At 38.5% G+C, this 6,944-nt stretch overlaps 1 protein-coding gene across 1 annotated transcript in view; it reads right to left on the bottom strand.

Moving 5' to 3' along the window:
• Positions 1-6,944, bottom strand: part of USH2A (usherin) — a 775,219-nt gene that overhangs the window by 175,221 nt on the left and 593,054 nt on the right. The window lies entirely within an intron of this gene.

The following is a 6,944-nucleotide window of genomic DNA, read 5'->3' as shown; positions in this document are numbered from 1 at the left end:
AAAAAAAAAAAAAAAAAAAAGAAATGTGGTTCATACACAAGAGACTACTGGATAACTGTGGTTCATGGTATCCACACACCTGCAGAAAAGTATCTCAGTCAGCATAATACTTCATTAACCTTTATACCAGCTCTAATAATACCTGTCTCTATCAAAATGATGACTGTGTACCACTTTGTACAAGATTTAGGCTCACTAACAAGACTGTGCTTCCTCACTTCCTGTACGTCCCAACCCTACTACCAGCCTATGGTCCCTCCCTGAGGTAGCCGTTTAACAGAGAGTCTGATCCATGCCCAGCGTTTTTTCCTATATTCTTGCTCTCAGACTCTCTGTATCTCAGCCACAGTTATATCCCAAGAGTTTACAGAAATGCCCTCTTCATTCTCACAATTAGTTTACCATTACCTTCATGTGCTAAAGCAGAATGTGGCTTCCCAAAGACATCCGCGTCCTAATCTAATCCCGGGAACCTGTGGCTGTTATCTGAGGTGGAAAAGGGAAAGGAAGGTAACAGATGGAATTAGGTTTGACCCTGCCAGGGGAGAGAGGCTCAGCTGACCACTCTTGGGCTGGAAGATGGAAAGGGGCCGTGAGATGGGGACAGTGGGCAGCCTCTAGCAAGCAATGGCTTCTCTCCTCCGAAGGGAACACAGCCCTGCTGATGCCTTGGTTTTAACTCTGTGAGATCCCTGTTGAACATCTGATGTTGAGAAAAATAATAAATTTGTATTGTTTTAAGCCATGAAGTCTGCAGTAATTGGTTATAGCATTTGATTTTCTCAATAAGCGGCTGATCTTCTGTCATGCTTCCCAGATAAATCCTGAACTATAGATTTCTTCTACGTGTCAACAGTGGTAGCATACAAGGGACACAAAATCTCTAGACATCAGTTTTGTGAGAATGAAGTACATTTTCTGGAGCCTGGATCCCAGGCTGTGGTGTCTTACAATGTAGAAAGTCTCCTGCTACGCCAATGTTGGAAGCTATCACAACTTTCCCTGGACAATTGCTGACAGGCAACTCGGAGGGCTGCTTGGTCTCTAAGGATCTCACCTCCGTGAACTGGCTGTTCCTTTCCCTCAGGAATGTGGACACACCCGAGTCCTTGCTCTGGAAAGACTCATTAGAAACCACTTTTTCTCATTTAAAAGAGGACAATTAACCTCCTTTTGTTCTTATGCACCCCAGTTACTATAAACCTTTCTATTTGTACATGAAAGATCAGGTAAGTTTGGGATTCTAACTCAACTTTGAGGTTCTAACGGACATCAGAATTATTTATCTCTCACTAATATTACTAGCTAAAGTTATTTAATGGCAATCAGAAGACCAAAAAGTGACAGAAATGAGATGTGAAGCCAGACAGTTTGACTCCAGACCCTTACGATCTTACCCATTTATTATTCGGCATCCACCAAAAAACTATGCAGAAGTTATTATATAAAATATTATCTGAAATAGTCATCTCTGACTAGGATAGTTTTGCTTTTTTTTTTTTAAATAGGGATTTTCATTATAGTTTTAATGGAGATATAGTTGCTTTCTTTCTGTTCTATCAGCATACCGGAAAAATAATATTAAGTTACACATACAAAACGATCACATTATTATAATAACACACTATCTCTAAAGGCTCAGCCTTTTTTTTTTTTTTTGAGTCAGAGTTTCACTCTTTCTTCTTGGGTAGAGTGCTGTGACATCACAGCTCACAGCAAACTCAAATTGTTGTGCTCAATTGATCCTCTTGCCTTAGTTTTTCATTTTTAGTAGTGACAAAATCTTGTTCTTTCTCAGGCTGGTCTTGAACTCATGAGCTTAAGCAATCTGCCCACCTCAGCCCCTCAGACGGTTAGGATTACAGTGTAATAACCAAGCCCCCAGCCCTTGACACTCTCCCTAAGACCAGTGGGGAACAAGCCCCCTACCCTTGAAAAGGAAACCTCTCCTAAACCCTTTAGTTCCAGCTCTCTCAAGGGAGGAGAAGTTAAGGGAGGGGTGGATTCCAAATAAAGCCCCAGGTGAAAAGGGCCCAAGTTGTTCTCTGAAACTTACCCAATTTGTACCCCTGAACTATGTAATTCCTACCTTATGATTTGTGAGCTAATATATTTTAAGTTAGCATGTCCCTCCACCCTGAATTGTGTAACCCCTTATGGTATACCCCATCTTATGATCATAAAGTAATGTGCTTGTGATATGTCTTGTGATTTATGAATGTACCCCTACTCTGCTTTAACCGTGTGATTGGCTTCTGTATTACACTAGCTTGCTGACCAGCCATGACTATGCAGAATAACAGTATAAAAGGCTTCTCCTCCACTATTCAAAGCTGCTTTTTGGCCCACCACAACAGCCCCCTGTAGGTGCACCTGCAGGCATATCAAATTATCAATAAATTTCTATTAATTAATTACATCTAAAGTGGGGTCCATCCTTCTCTCGCATCTACCATCTCATTTCAACAGATGTGAGCCACTGTGCCCTGCTCAACCTATCATTTAAACATGAAAATCCCAGCCTTGACTAGCCAAGTGACTTAGCCATGGTTCTGTGTTCCATATTTTCTATTTGTAAAATGGAAATAAAATTCTAACACATATGAAGGCAGACAATTAAGTTTGTGAACTCATCCTAGCAAAAGTGCTACAGACCTTATTGCTGAATATCACTATGGTCACCTCCTTAGCCAAATGGTCACCACAGTGATGTTCAGCAATGAGGTCTGTAGCACTTTTTCTAGAATGAGTTTGTGAATTTAATTGTCAGATCTCACAGAATGACAGCTCTGATGGCCATTCCAGAAAAAGAGTTCCAACATTGCTTTGAAGGGTAGACTAGGTGCTGCTGTCAATGCATAGCTTCCCAAGAGAAGTACCTTTGAGAGAGGACACCTGGAAAGGATAAGGTCTAGGAGAACAGAGGCTTCTTCAAGGAGACCCCCAAGGATACATCTACAGGGTCCTCGCCATGGTGACTCAGCTCTTAGAGATTTGTAGGCTTAACTTCCTGGGACCTAGAAATTCCCACTTGTGTGAAATCCTTTAGTTTTGTGGGTGCTGAAACAACGGCTTCTGCTTGATTCAAACCGACCAATGAGAAAGGTACTCGTGGGTTGGGACTAGAGATAAAAAGGGAAAGACCAAGCCAGTGGGGAGCATGGCCATTTCGAATTCTTCTATGCCTTTCACTCTGCCGGCTGAAATAAAGCCCTTCCTCTTATAAACATGGTGTTTGGGTGCTCTTTCTCTCCATTGGGCCTCTTCCTGCAACACCTTGAAGGTGACTGTCATGAGACTCAGCAGTGAGGATGAGTTCATGAGCTTAATTGACCTCATGTAGTTGTCTTTTAAAAAAATTATGTAAAAAAATTTATCCAATACAATAGATCTTTTTTGGGGGGGAGGTGCACAGTTCTGTGAAGTCTAAGAAAGAAATACTATCAAGATACAAAAAAGTTCCATCCCCCTCAGAACACCCTCCTGTGATCCTTTGGTCCTCTTCCTGCCCAGTACCCTTGGTGTTGCCGACTTGTTTTATATAGCATGTTGGGTAAATGGAATCTCATAGTTTGTGGCTTTTTGAGACTGGCTGCTTTCTCTCAGCATAATACCATTTTAGAATTTACCAATATTTTGTTCCTTTTTATTGCTAGATAGTATTCCTTTGTACCACAGTTGTCTGTTTACTCACTCAGGGATATATGAATCATTTCCAGCTTTTGACAATTATGAATTGAGCTGTTATAAACATTCAACTGCAGGGTTGTTTTTTTTTTAATTTCCATTTCTCTAAGGTAAATACCTAGAAGTGGACCAAGGCATACTCAGTTTTCTCTCAAGATATTGAGGGGACAGTTGGCTTAGTCAATCATCTTTGAAAAGATCCTATAATGTGGTATCTACAAGTAAAAGGGAACTTAGTAAATTTCTCATGATGATGCTGCCAGAGGCCAATAAAGGAGAAATGAGTTTACTGTAAAACAGTAAAGTGACTATGTTTGTTACACTCCTCTACGTAAAAGAATTTTGTTTAGTCTGAACTGCAGTGGTCATATTTTTAAAGTCTTCGTACTCAGAGGACATATGTGCTCCCTTGGTAAACTTTAACATGATGTATCACATGGTCCTAGCCAGCATCAGTTAGTTAAGTGTCACTTCAGACCATGATGGGCTTAGAGAAAACATAGTGTACACATCTATATTGGGGAAAGTTGACTTTTTTTTTAAAAGCCTCTTTAGGGTATAACAAATGTTAATTGGTTTAGATATTTTGCCCATATTTCCCTGAATCCCACAGGATCTTCTTAGTTACTGGCAGAAGAAAAGGCTTCATAAGAAAGAGATGTGGATTGTATCAATGAGAAATAAAACTGATTTTTTTTTCCCCTTCAAAAAAGGGCTATTAGACATAAGATACAAGGATCAGTCACCTTCTCATTAACCTCTCAAAATGAATCTATTTCAGGCCAGGCTTGAAAATGTTTTCCCTCTAAAAGCTACCATGCAGCCTAACAGTTAATTGTTATTCTTATCAAAGAATGACCCACATTAACATTTACTTGGGGTCGTTAGCATATTTATATTAAAAAAGGTGGGGAGGAGAATGAGCATTCTTTTCTCTGGTGTTCTTTGTTGTCTGGTATTATGGAGGGACGTCTTGAGAAAAAGATGAAATTATTATTAACTAATATTTCAGACTCATCTACAAATATCAAAATGGCTATATCCATCTCAGTCTTGAATCAGCAGGCTACTGATTGGATTTTAATTACATTTAGATACAAGATGGTTTGGGGCCACTATGCTTCCTTTCTTGATGTGAACAGCTTTAAACTAGTTAGCCAAGCCCAATGGCTGAGGACAGAGGTCAAAGATAATCTCTTCACTTAGGTACAGTGAGATTAATGATTGGAACAAAATGTTGTCTTTGATAATTCCATGAGAATGCATTTTTTTTTTAATCTTGACACCATGATGGGCATTCTAATACTGTGAAAAATGAAGTACTTAAAAAAACCTGAATGTGGTGTGTGCTCAACTGTTTAGTAGATGTTAAAATGTGTTGAGTGGGTCTGAGCAAGCATGTGTTTGTATACAGACAATGGGGATAAAATTGCCCTTCATAAAATTAATAAAGAGCCACAAGGTAGGAATTATGGTAGGGGAAATATATAAACAACTAGCCATTGTTTACTAGCTTGTTTTCCTATAATTGCTTACTACCCAGGGGTCTTAGAGTTGATGGCCATAAAGATTCTTCATTTTCTTCATTGTATCCGTGGATAACGTCACCTTTTTGAGAACTAAGACTAGTTTTTGAGATACTTTCCAGGCCCTGCATTCCAGTGGAAAGTGGACCCACCCAGTGCTAGGAGAGGAAGGTATGAACTATAAGATGAAAACTCTCCAAAAATAAATTATTTTGAGGGAGTACAGCATCAATAGTACTTGAGTCATTGTTAACAGTGTGGAAGCATAAAAGGGTTAAGACTTTTATATAAAATCTTAATTTTCTTCAACATATAACATATTTGCTAACTTAGAAAGTCTGGTTAATGAGGAATTATTCAATTCTGAAAGTATTTTTGCTGGAGAGTCAGAAATAACAGCACTGCTATCATGACAGAATTTTTCTATAAATGATTAGAGAAAATGTTAAGAGTGAAGGTTCTTGGCTTTGAATAAACTTGCATAATATTTAATTACTATACTTTCCATATTTGCTCCAACCTTATAACAAAGAGACTATGAGAAAGACAATGTCTCCTTTCACATACCTTGGATGGATAGATGTATACTGAACACAAGGTATGCTGTACCAGATGTTTGGCATAAATTTCATGTTAAACTAGGTATCTCATGGCATTCAGCTTTCCTAAAGCCTCCCAAAATCTTATCTTTCTTCTCTTTTCCCCTACATCTATTAATATTTTCTGCTTTTTAAACAAGATAGCAAGGTTGAGTGCTGTGGTTTATACCCATAAGCCTAACACTCTGGGAAGTCCAGATGGGAAGATCCCTTGAACTCAGGAGTTTGAGACCAGCCTGAGGAACAGTAAGACCTCATTGCTACTGAAAATAGGACACAGTACCCTAGGCTGGGCAACAGAGTGAGACTCTATCTCAAAAAAAAAAAAAAACAAAAAAAACAAAAAAAGAAAAAAAGGAAAAAAAAAGGTCTCAGTATTATTAAACTTAGGTGGTAGGAAAAACTTTCTATTCTCAGTGGCTTTCCCAGGATAAATAGTCATTGATAATAGTAGTAAAGAAGTTCAGAAGTCTAGAATAGTCCTTTTAAAAACAAGAAGTTGTTTTTACATCAATACATTGATGGATTTTGTTGAGAGGCAGTAAAGTATCCCAAAGAGCATAGATTTGGGAGAGACTCGTTCACATTTTAGGTTTTCCACGCCAGGCCAGTGAATCTGAGTATACTATTGATTCTCTCTAAAGTTGGTTTTTTTGTTTGTTTGTTTGTTTTTTTTTTTGTAAACTGCAGATAAAACACCAGTTTCCTACAGTTGTGGATTACATAAGGTATCATACAGAAAGCCTTTAATACAGAGCCTGCCAGAGACTTGGCATATAATAAATGCTAGTCAATATTATAATTATTTCAAATTATATTCACCAGGCATTAAAATAGCTAGGCCAGTTGGCTAAGAGAAAAAAAAAATGAAGGGAAAATAATCCCTGTTTACCGGGTTTTGCTGCATTCTTTCATCCTGTTCCTATCTGACCTAGAAAGATGAGAGGATACTGTCAGTTGCCCAGAATTCTCAGAAAAATGGAGTTTGTGGCTATAATCTACGCAGAAAGGATGCATCCATAGCTCAGAATAGGAGAAATTGGAAAACAGCTTCGTGGAGGGGTCAATAGTCTTGTTGATAAAAGTATCCAAGGTACTCAATATTACTATGACATCAATATATAATCACCTA

The sequence above is a fragment of the Otolemur garnettii genome, unplaced genomic scaffold (genome assembly GCF_000181295.1).
Source record: "Otolemur garnettii isolate 467f Iridium unplaced genomic scaffold, OtoGar3 scaffold00168, whole genome shotgun sequence".
Lineage (NCBI taxonomy): Eukaryota > Metazoa > Chordata > Mammalia > Primates > Galagidae > Otolemur > Otolemur garnettii.
This window is presented reverse-complemented; position numbering and strand designations above follow the sequence as displayed.